An 11,651-nucleotide genomic window follows, 5' to 3' on the forward strand; every position below is an offset into this window, starting at 1 on the left:
CAGTACAGGAAAGTGATAAGAGTAAAGATTCAGGTTACACAGGCCTGGGGGGAGTCCCGGCTGTGCCATTTAACATGTGCGTCGGAAGCAGAGATGAAAGCTTCTTAGCTATCAGTTTCTCATCTGCAAAACAGGGTTGCTAAAAATACCTGCCTTATAAGGTTGTGAGATGGATGTCGCTCAGTTGGTCACACTGTAAGGAGCTCAAGAGATGGCAGTTTTCATTGACACACATCTTCCATTTTGCATCAGTTAGTTTTTAAAATTAATTAATTTATTTTAATTGGAGGCTAATTACTTTACAATATTGTTTTATGTGTCAGTCCCCCAAATGGAATGGAAACTCCTTAAAATCAAGAACTGCTTCAATCTTTTCCTTTTCACCTCTTTGCTCTCTGTGGTACAGAGCTTTACATACGTTGAAGGTTTTAATAGCATTTCTTCTTGAATAGTTCTCCCAGTGGCTCCATGAGGTTGACAGGCCATTTTATAGCAAACAAGGCCAGGGGATAAGTGATTTTCTCAGTTTGTTCAGCTATGAAGTGTCTGGGTTGTGACTGGTGTTCAGCTGTGACGTATTTGCATCTTCTAGAATCTAAAACCGTTTCCTATACACACAGCTCCTTTCATCTTCATCAGCCAGCCCTTCTCCCCGCCCCGCACACCGCACACAGCACACATAACATGCCACACCTCCCCTCCACATGCCCTACATGTAACACAAACCGCATACATGCACCCTTCCACGTAGCACACACACGTGACATACACAAACAGCAAACACAGCACACATGTACCTGACACGCACACCACACACATGTATTCTTTACACTCTTTTCTCCCAATTCAACCTGCCTCCTCACTTATTCCAGATCTTCTTAGATAAACAGCCAACAGCTCCCAAGCATCTAAGCTTCAGGGCCCGTTGAGGATCGTCGCCCCAGGGCTCCCCCAGCTTGAGCCAGGCACACAGTGCAGGTTGCAGTCCAGTCCGAGAGGTGATTTGGTTCATCAGACAGATCTGGGTTTCAAACTGGCTTCATCACTGTGCTATGTGACCAGTAGGAACTTGCTCATCCTCTTCAGCCTCCGTTTTCCCATCTGTGCTGTAGGGATAACACCTACTTTACAAGGTTGTGATGAGAACAGGGAGAGACCTGCAAGGTTTTCACCCCAAGGTCACTCCCACCGCTGCTGCTCCTACACAGCATCTTGCCTTTACTCACTCTCACCTCCTCCAGACACTGCTGGGCATCCAGGCACCATCAGATGCCAAGGATACAGTGATGACTGAGACATTGTCCTGGTCCTCTGAGTCCTCGAGAGAGGGAAATACGACTGTCCTGAAAAGTCAAAGAAGGTGACATTACGGATAGGCAGAAAATGAAGCTGTGGGAGGATTATACATGGAAGGTGCTGGATTTGCTGCCATTAGATAAAGTTTAAAAAATATTAAAATGATTGGATTCGAGGTGGAAAAATAAATTGGGCTATTGAAAAAAATTCCATTTTGGGAAGTAGGAGCATTGGAGAAAAGTTGGATTTTAAGCAACCTGCCTGTTTGCTCAATACATGAACTACTCAATAAATGGAATGAGGTGGATGATTATGAATTCGCTTGGCAAAATCCATGGAGTGTCTACTTGTGCAAGGTGCTGTGGAGGATACACAATGGGAGATGGTGGTCTCGCCTTTAAGAAGCTTATGATATAGTTACGGCATATTTGTGGGAGGTGGGAATGGTGTGAATGAGGACAGCTACACAAAAACCTAGAATATGACATAGAAGATAAGAAGGGGCTGCAGACATGTGACGTAATGCAGTGGGAGCTTGGCTGGTGCGATCATGGAATGCCTCTTGGAGGAAGTGGCATTGAGCTTAATCTTGAAGACTACTCAAGATTTCCACAGGCAAGTCTAGTTAAAAGAAAGAAAAAGGGAGAGGTTGGTCTATGTAAAGAAAATAGCACGAGTAAGGGCAGAGAGGCAGGAAAGAGAAAAACCTGTTTAGAAAAAATAAGAGAAGTCCAGTTTGACCAGGAGATTTCTGCAAGGTGGTTAAGTCAAGTGGTTAAATATATGAGTCTTGGAGTCAGAAAAATGTAGTTTCACATTATGACTTTTTAGCTATAGTGGGTTGTATTCCCCCCCCCCCAAATCCATGTCCACCTCAAAATGTGACCTCATTTGGAAAGAATTTTTTTTTTTTTTAGGTGTACTTAGTTAAGGATCTTGAAATGAAATCATTCTGGACTTACCGTGGGCTCTAAATCCAATGAGTGCTGCCTTCATAAGAGAAAAGAGAGGGAGAGAGATTTGACACTTCGGGAAGGAGGCCACGTGAAGACAAAAGCCGAGATTGGCGTGATGGTGTGGCCGGCGAGGAATGCTGAAGAACATCTGGGACCAGTAGTTGCAGACGGAAGGAAGGATTTTCCCTAAAGCCTTCTGAGGGAGAATGGATCTGCCGACATCGTCATTTTAGAGTTTTAGCCTCCAGAACTGCAGTAGAATACACTTGCGTTGTTTTAAGCCAACAAGTTTCTGGTAACTGTCAGCAACCCTAGGAAATGAAAAGCACTGGGTTATTTAGGGCAACGTAGCCTCTATAAGCCTCCATTTCTTCATCGGAGAAACAAAGATAATGCCCATCTCAAAGGATTATCATGAGGATTAAATGGAAAGCGCTTAATTTATTGTCTGTCCAAGAGGTAGAAAGTGACTAAACAGGAAGGTAAGAGGGGGGTCGTGATACGATATGTCAATTTCCAGGCTGAGAAGTTTGAACTTGGTTCAGAAGGCAATGCAGGGGCTTGAAGATGCCAAACAGGGTGTGAGAGGTGAAGCGGTGCTGCTTCAGGACGGGCCCCTGGGGGGTCTGACCCGGCAGGAACCAGGAAGTACAGGACCACGCCCTCCCTGCAAGGAGACCTGCGAGGAAGCTGCGGGAGCACCTGCCTCCTGTCCTGAACCCTGTGCAGGGGGCCCGGAAGCCGTCCAGCAGGAGAGCCAGCGACGTGCGCTTTGCATTGAGGAGTGCACGTATCCGGCAGGTTCCCAGCTTTTGTACAGGATGTGCTCCCAATGCAACGAGGCCTGATACCTACAACAGCCAGACGGCAGTGCAAATAAGAGACAAGGAGAATAGGGCGGCAGAGCGGGGATCGCTGGGTTACCAGATGATCCCGGAGGAAGGGTGTGGATCCCGACTCTGTGACTGCCAAGAAAAGCCATAAAAGAGGCCTGAAACCACCAGTAAGTGTCCAGTTTAACTCCAGAAGCTCTGAGGAAATAAATATTGCACATCTGCTTGTCCTGTCGTGTGACTGGGGAAAAGGATGCAAACCAAGGGTTTGAGGTTTTTAGCCAAGGGGTACTTCATGGCAAACAGATGAGGAAACAGTGGAAACAGTGGCTGACTTTATTTTTCTGGGCTCCAAAATCACTGCAGATGGTGACTACAGCCAGGAAATTAAAAGACACTTACTCCTTGGAAGGAAAGTTACGACCAACCTAGACAGCATATTAAAAAGCAGAGACATTACTTTCTCAACAAAGGTCCATCTAGTCAAGGCTATGGCTTTTCCAGTGGTCATGTATGGATGTGAGAGTTGAACTATAAAGAAAGCTGAGCGCCGAAGAATTGATGCTTTTGAACTGTGGTGTTGGAGAAGACTCTTGAGAGTCCCTTGGACTGCAAGGAAATCCAACCAGTCCATCCTAAAGGAGATCAGTCCTGGGTGTTCATTGGAAGGACTGATATTGAAGCTGAAACTCCAATACTTTGGCCACCTGATGTGAAGAGCTGACTCATTTGAAAAGACCCTGATGCTGGGAAAGATTGAGGGCAGGAGAAGAAGGGGATGACAGAGGATGAGATGGTTGGATGGCATCACCAACTCGATGGATGTGGGTTTGGGTGGACTCCGGGAGCTGGTGATGGACAGGGAGGCCTGGAGTGTGGTGATTCATGGGGTTGTAAAGAGTTGGCCATGACAGAACGACTGAACTGAACTGAACTAATGTACATGCACTTGATTCTATACGTGTGTGCACACGTGTAGGTGTGCCAGTGCATAATTGTGTGTGTGTGTGTGTGTGTGTTGGGGGGCAGAGGTGGGAAGGAGAGAGCTCACAGTTAGAATCTTGTTGCTGTTCAGTTGCTCAGTCGTGTCCGACTCTTTGAGACCCCATGAACTGCAGCACGCCAGGCCTCCCTGTCCATCACCAACTCCCGGAGCTTACTCAAACTCATGTCCATCGAATTGGTGATGCCATCCAACCATCTCATCCTCTGTCACCCCCTTTTCCTCCTGTCCTTAAACTTTCCCAAGCTTAGGGTCTTTTCCAATGAGTCAGCTCTTCACATGCATCAGATGGCCAAAATATTGGAGCTTCAGCCTCAGCATCAGCCCTACCAATGAATATTCAGGGTTGATTTACTTTAGGATGGACTGGTTTGATCTTGCTGTCCAAGGGACTCTCAAGAGTCTTCTCCAACACCACAATTTGAAAGCATCAATTCTCTGGTGCTCAGCCTTCTTCAAGGTTCAACTGTCACATCTGTACATGACTACTGGAAAATCTAGAGTAGAGGACTGCAATTAAAATAACTTCAAATGTCAACTAGACTCTCATCTTGCTCCACTATTCAGTATATTTCAAAAATACAGCTTCTGTCAATGGTTTTATTTACTTAAGTAGCTACGAAGGAAACTGAATATTCAAGAGGTGTGTGCCCTTTCAGAAATTCAAAATGAGTTGTAATTTAAGTTTACTGAGATTGTGGTCAAATAAGTTGAAACAAGATGAGCCTGCAGCTTCTGTGGGGCTGAGGCTTTTAACCACTTGAGTCAAAGTAGAGAAGTTACCTCTCACTGTCAGACTTTAAGAAACATGGAAACTCAAGTGGCCTGAGATGTACTAGATTAGCATTACTTGGAGGCCCCACAGATGTCCTTTGACTTGCAGAAAACTGGTTGCCTTGTGGGTGATTTGAAACAATTTTGTAGGGCACTTTCTTGAAGGGTATTTGTAATTTTAGCTACACGCATATACCTTCCACCTATATGTTTGTATATGTACAGATGCACATATTTACACCAGCCTCATTTGAAGACAAACAGTAATTGTAATACGGATGGCAGATGTTGCAAAGTAGATATTTGATGAGCGAACTATAGCCCTCATGTGAATGTCGGCAAAAGGCACCTCATCAGGAGGACTGCAGACACAGAGAGCATGTTGCAAATACCAGAAAACGGGCAGGCGAAGAGCCATGAGGAGTGCAATTGATAGTTGGTCAGATTTTATTTGATTAAAAACACAATCAGATACATTTGAAAGCAGTACTTTCTGTTGTTTTGTAAGCATCAAGCTCGACAAGGCGATGAGGTAGGAGTGGAAATCCTGTTCAAAAAAATGCAGAGGAAATTGCCTGTGATTCATCTATTTGATGGTAAGATGGAGCTGGTAGCTGGCCATAGTGTGGTTCAATATTTGGAAACAGCAAGTGAGGAGCTTGGCTTATCTGAGGAATGATGGGGCAAAAGTAATTCTGAGCTGAGGTGGAAAAAAACCAAGTGTAAACAGGGCCTCCAGATGTCTTTCAGATGAGACCTGCCATACCATGAATGTGCCTCCCCCCTCCATCCCTGGTGAGACAGTCCAGCAGCTGGGTGGTCACCCCAAGTGCATCCTCACCCACTGTTGGGCAAGGACACGTTTTAACTTTCCTTTGTGAATTGTCGGAGGCACGGCCAAGACCATTTTGCACATAAGGAGGGAGGTAGCAGACTATTATGACTTTGCTGACTTAACATTTCTTAATGCAGCATGGAGTGCTGGATGGTCAACAACAGACCAAAAAATGAAGTGAAACACAGAAGTTTGCTACTCACAGGTCCAAGAGGAAGTGCAGTGGGCCTTGAAGGGAGGTCCAGGCAAGGTGCCCACAGAGCAACAGGACCCTGGGCACAAGCCTTTATTAAAGTCTGAGGTTGGAGGGCTTTGGGGTTCTTACTGCAAGGCCCGATGGGTTAATTCAGACAAGAGAGTGAAGCTTTGAAAAGCTCCCAGGGGTCTTATCTAATGGGTGCCGGGGAGGCTGTGCTTGCAAGGGCTGCTGGGAAAGTCACGTCAGGAACTTACTTTTGCTTGTGACTCTATGGGCTATTATTGAGGACATGTGCTTGCATGAGGGCATTCCTGTCAACTTACAGCCTCTGCAGGTCACTGGGTCAAATAAAATGGATGCAGAGGCAGCAACACCCTGGAATAGAGAAGCTTTAGTTAAACTCTAGACTCTGGATGTTCATGCGCTCTCTTGGTCCCATAGTAGTACATGTGGACCTGTTGACTCCAAAAGGTCACTCAAGTTTAGAGCTTTAGAGGGCCTCAGATGGCAGAGGACGCCTCTGTTTTGCACAGAGAGACACTGAGACCCTGAAGGTGTGATTTGCTCAGTGACCCAGTTGGGCCAGAACCCAGGGTTCCAGACCCCAGTTCAATGCTCTTTGCACAAGAATCACTGCCCTGCCACCTGAGTTAAAAGGCTGTCCTGGCTTTGCTAATCATAGCTCAGTTGGTAAAGAATCCACCTGTCAGGAAGATCCGCTGGAGAAGGGATAGGCTATCCACTCCAGTATTCTTGGGCTTCCCTTGTGGCTCAGCTGGTAAAGAATCAGCCTGCAATGTGGGAGACCTGGGTTTGATCCCTGGGTTGAGAAGATTCCCTGGAGAAGGGAAGGGCTACCCACTCCAGTATTCTGGTCTGGAAAATTCCATGGACTAAGTCCATGGGGTCACAAAGAGTTGGACATGACTGAGCGACTTTCACTTCACTTCTTCACTTCAGTGCATCTTAAAATCCTCATGCATAAAATAAGAAAAATACTACTGATCTCACAGTGTTTTCTTAATTAAAAATTGTTTAAATCTTTTAAAACGGAGTATGGTTGCTTTGCAATGTTCTACCAGTTTCTACTCTACAACGTGAATCAGCTGTATGTATACATGTACCCGATCCCTCTTCAGCCTGCCTCCCTCCACCATCCGACCCCTCTCAAAGCTACAGTGAGGCGTCACCTCACATCGTCAGAATGGCCATCATCAAAGAGTCTATAAACAATAAATGCTGGGGAGGAGGTGGAGAAAAGGGAACCTTCCTACACGGTTGCTGGGAATGTAAATTGGTGCAGCCACCATGGAGAACAGTATGGAGGGTTCTTAAAAAATGAAACTCAGAACTACCGTATGACCCAGCAATCCTACTCCTGGGCATATAACCCTGGAAAAACTACAGTGTTTTTAAGATGACAGAATGAGATGAGTAAAAGTGCTTTGTAATCTCTGAAGAGTCTTCAAACCTCTACAGAGTCATTAAAATGCTATGCACACATGAGGTTGCATGAAGGCTTGTTTGCCCATCAATGGCTTCAACAGTGTCTGAAGGAGAATCATGGGTGGAAGTCGGACCAGCGCATGGAGCAGGTGGGTCTCTCAGTGCCCGCCCTCAGCGGATTCCCCCTCCACCGCCCCAGACGGACACTCACCTACTTTGCTGACGTATTGGACTGGCCTTGATCACTGTCCCTTGGAATGTCTGAAGCCAGTTAAAACGCATTAGCAGTTGGGGAAATGCCAATGCCATCTCTTCTGGCAGCAGCAGGAGAGAACTTGTAATTTGATTTTCTTTATGGTGTCTTTGAGAGTCTCTGTACAGACTGGGCAATGAGAAATGCTATTTTAGGTGTTAAAAATGAGGACATTTGACTTGTAAAAATATCAGATTGATAGTGACCTTGTCCATTTCCTTGCTTTTAGGTGGAACGGTGTTCCACCCGACAGATAAATGAGACCCTAGGGTGTCACAGGTGCTTCAGGTTATAACTGTGAGTAAATCACTGCAGCTGGTGACTGCAGCCATGAAATTAAAAGACACTTTTAATTTAATTTGCTCCTTGGAAGAAAAGCTATGACCAAGCTAGACAGCATATTAAAAAGCAGAGACATTACTTTACCAACAAAGGCCCGTCTAGTCAAAGCTAGGGTTTTTCCAGTAATCATGTATGGATGTGAGAGTTAGACTATAAAGAAAGCTGAGAGCTGAAGAACTGATGCTTCTGAACTGTGGTGTTGGAGAAGACTCTTCAGAGTCCCTTGGACTACAAGGAGATCCAACCAGTCCATCCTAAAGGAAATCAGTCCTGAATATTCATTGGAAGGGCTGATGTTGAAGCTGAAGCTCCAATACTTTGGCCACCTGATACAAAGAACTGACTCATTGGAAAAGACCCTGATGCTGGGAAAGATTGAAAGCAGGAGAAGAAGAGGATGGCAGAGGATGAGATGGTTGGATGGCATCACCAATGCGATGGACATGAGTTTGAGTAAGCTTTAGGAGATGGTGATGGACAGGGAAGCCTGGCATGCTGCAGTCCATGGGGTTGCAAGGAGTCGGACACGACTGAGCAACTGCACTGAACTGAACTGAGGGTGTCATAGGTGCTTCATATTATAGCTGCGAGTATAGGAAAGAAGACAGAAGTGGACACATGAGGTTCACCTCCTTTGTGACTGAAAAGGAAGATGCAGATTGTGCAGCTCCGTGAGAGAGTAGATGAAAATATAAGATGAGCCCAAGGTGAGGATGGGTTGCCTGGGTTTGGATGCTAGCTCCCCCTGGGCTATCTCAGCTAGGTAACTTGGACAGGTAACAGTCTTTATCAGGCTCAGTTTCATCATCAGAAGGAAGAAACAAGTAAATGAATTAAGATGATCTATTTCTTAGGTTTTTATAGAGAATAATGGAAATGTGCAGCCTCCTGGTACATGATGCCTAAAGCTTTTAGCAAGGTTTATTTTCTTTATTCAAATAAAAACCAAGTGCCTTCAGAGACTAGCCCTAGGAGGGAAATCTGGAAGCAGGGAGGGGCTGTCTAACAGGAGACTCTCCTAGTCTGTTATCCTAAATTTTCATCTTCCCCTTGGCAGTCAATAGTACTCTAGAGGGGAGCCCAGCCTGAATGTCCTGGCAAAGGATGGATCAAATTTCCTGCCACAAAGGAATCACATTCCTTTTTAAGGCTGAATAATATTCCATTTTATGTATCCACAAATGAATTCTATATTTTCTATGTTCATTCATCTCTCATTAGACACTTGATTGTTTGTACCATTTGGTTATTATAAAAAATACTGTCATGAACATGGGTGTATAAACATCTGTAAGAGTCTCTGTTTTCAATTCTTTTGAGAAGAAGTGGAATTGCTGGATCTTTTAGTAATTCTATCTTTAATTTTTTGAGACACCTCCGTGCCCTTTTCCACACTGGCTGTGCCATTTTACATTCCCAACAGCAATGAATGTACAAAGGTTCTGCGTTCTCCACATTCTTGCCAATACTTCCTATATTATATATTTTTTTGAAAATAGCCATCCGACTGGGTGTGAAGCAGTATCTCCTTGTGGTTTCAATTTGTATTTCCCTAATGATTAATGATGTTGAAAGTCTTTTCATGTGCTTATTGGCCATTTGGTGGTGGTTTAGTTGCTCAGTTGTGTCCGACTCTCTGCGACCCCATGGATTGTAGTCCTCTAGGCTTCTCTGTCCATGGGATTTTCCAGCCAAGAATACTGGCATGGGTTGCCATTTTCTTCTACATTTACATACTGTTTTTGGAGGAATGTCTATTCAAGTCCTTTGCTGATTTTTTGATTGGGTTATTTTGAGCTGTAGGAGTTCTTCATATATTCTGAATATTAATCCCTCATTAGATATATGATTTGCAAAGATTTTCTCCCATCTCATGGGTTGTCTGTTTACTTTGCTTATGGTGTCTTTTGATGCACCAATGTTTTAAATTTTGATGAATTCCAATTTGTCTACTTTTTCTTTTGTTGCCTGTGCTTTTGATGTCATATCCAAGAAATTGTTGCCAAACCAGTTTCATTTGCCTGACATGCAGCAAGTCAAATCTAGATGGAGAGGTTTGTAGCAGAGAAAGGATTTGCTCACAAGGCAGCCAAGCAAGGAGTCAGGAGAACAAGTTCCAAGTCCACCTCCCCAAAGGCAAGAGGGCCTCAGGATATTTATGGGGTAAGGAGATAAAGTGGTCTGAGGAGTGGGGAAAGATGACTGGAGGCAAGAAAAAGTTGAAATAATTGGTGTTCTGTGCAGGTGTATCTGAGTTACATGCTTCTTCATAATACGCATGTTCAGAAAATGGCAGCATTAGCATGATCTCAGGGTGGAGTTTGGGGCCCTCTAACGTCAAAAGGTCATCCACTGGACACTTGCACAGTCTCAGTTGGATGTTGGTCATATTGATCGGTTTGATCTGAGCAAAACTAGCTCCATGTTCCTGAAAAATGATTCAGCCATTACTGTGGAAGCCCATACATCAGAGGTTTTATCTCTGGGGGCAGTTAATTGAGTCATGTGACATATTGTCTAGGCTCCATGAAGCTTGAAGGGTATGTAATTCACAAGAATAATTAAGGTAAGCTTGATGGGTGAAGGCAGGTTTTTGTGGTTATTCAGTCCTGCCCAATTCTTTGCAACCCCATGGACTGCAGCATGCCAAGCCTCCCTGTCCTTCACCATCTCCTGGAGTTTGCTCAAATTCATGATCTTGAGTCAGTGATGCCATCCAACCATCTCATCCTCTGTCATCCCCTTCTCCTTCTGCCTTCAATCTTTCCCAGCATCAGTGTCTTTTCCAGTGAGTCAGTTCTTCACATCAGGTGGTCAAAGTATTAGAGCTTCAGGTTCAGTATCAGTCCTTCCAAAGAATATTCAAAGAGTTTTTGATTTCCTTTAGGACTGACTGGCTTGATCTCCTTGCTATTCAAGGGACTCTCAAGAATCTTTAACATCACAGTTCAAAAGCATCAATTCTTCAGTGCTCAGCCTTCTTTATGGTCCAACTCTCACACCCATATATGACTACTGGAAAAACCATAGCTATGACTATATGGACCTTATAGGATATTATTTATTAAGCAAGTTATGGTTTAAAAGATCTAATCGATTACTGCCTTCAGTTTCAAAATCCTTGCTGAATCCAATGTTATGAAACTTTTCTTCTCTATATTTTCTTCTAAGAGTTTTATAGTTTTAACTCATGTTTGGGTCTTTGATCTATTTTGAGTTAACTTTTCTAGGTGGTGTAAGGTAAAGGTACAACTTTTTTTTTTTGCACATGGGAAATAGGTTTCTTGCATCATCTATAGTTCACTGGTTGCAACAGAAACTGAGAGGCTAACTATTGGAATAATTCTAGATAGTTCACAGAAATTAAAAGAAGTTCTGAATGGTAAAATCTCTGTAAGTAAAGAATATGGCAGTGATTTAGGAATCTTAGTCATGGACTGTTTCTAATGATGCTGTGATCAGAGAGACTTAGCTCCAAAAATCGTGTGTGTGTGTACTTCACTGGATATCATATTTGGCTAGGAAGCCTATAAGGGGAATTGTGTGTGTGTGTCTGTGTGTGTGTGTGCACGCGCTGAGGATGAGGCAGCATTGTTACTAAATTATCTCAACAGATAAGATCAGTTGAAATGTAGGGTTTGAGTGAGTGGGAGAGAGGGAGGAGGGAGGAAGGGATTCCCCACAAGAAAACCAGAATTCAGGAGCAAAAGGAAG

The sequence above is a fragment of the Odocoileus virginianus genome, chromosome 15 (genome assembly GCF_023699985.2).
Source record: "Odocoileus virginianus isolate 20LAN1187 ecotype Illinois chromosome 15, Ovbor_1.2, whole genome shotgun sequence".
Lineage (NCBI taxonomy): Eukaryota > Metazoa > Chordata > Mammalia > Artiodactyla > Cervidae > Odocoileus > Odocoileus virginianus.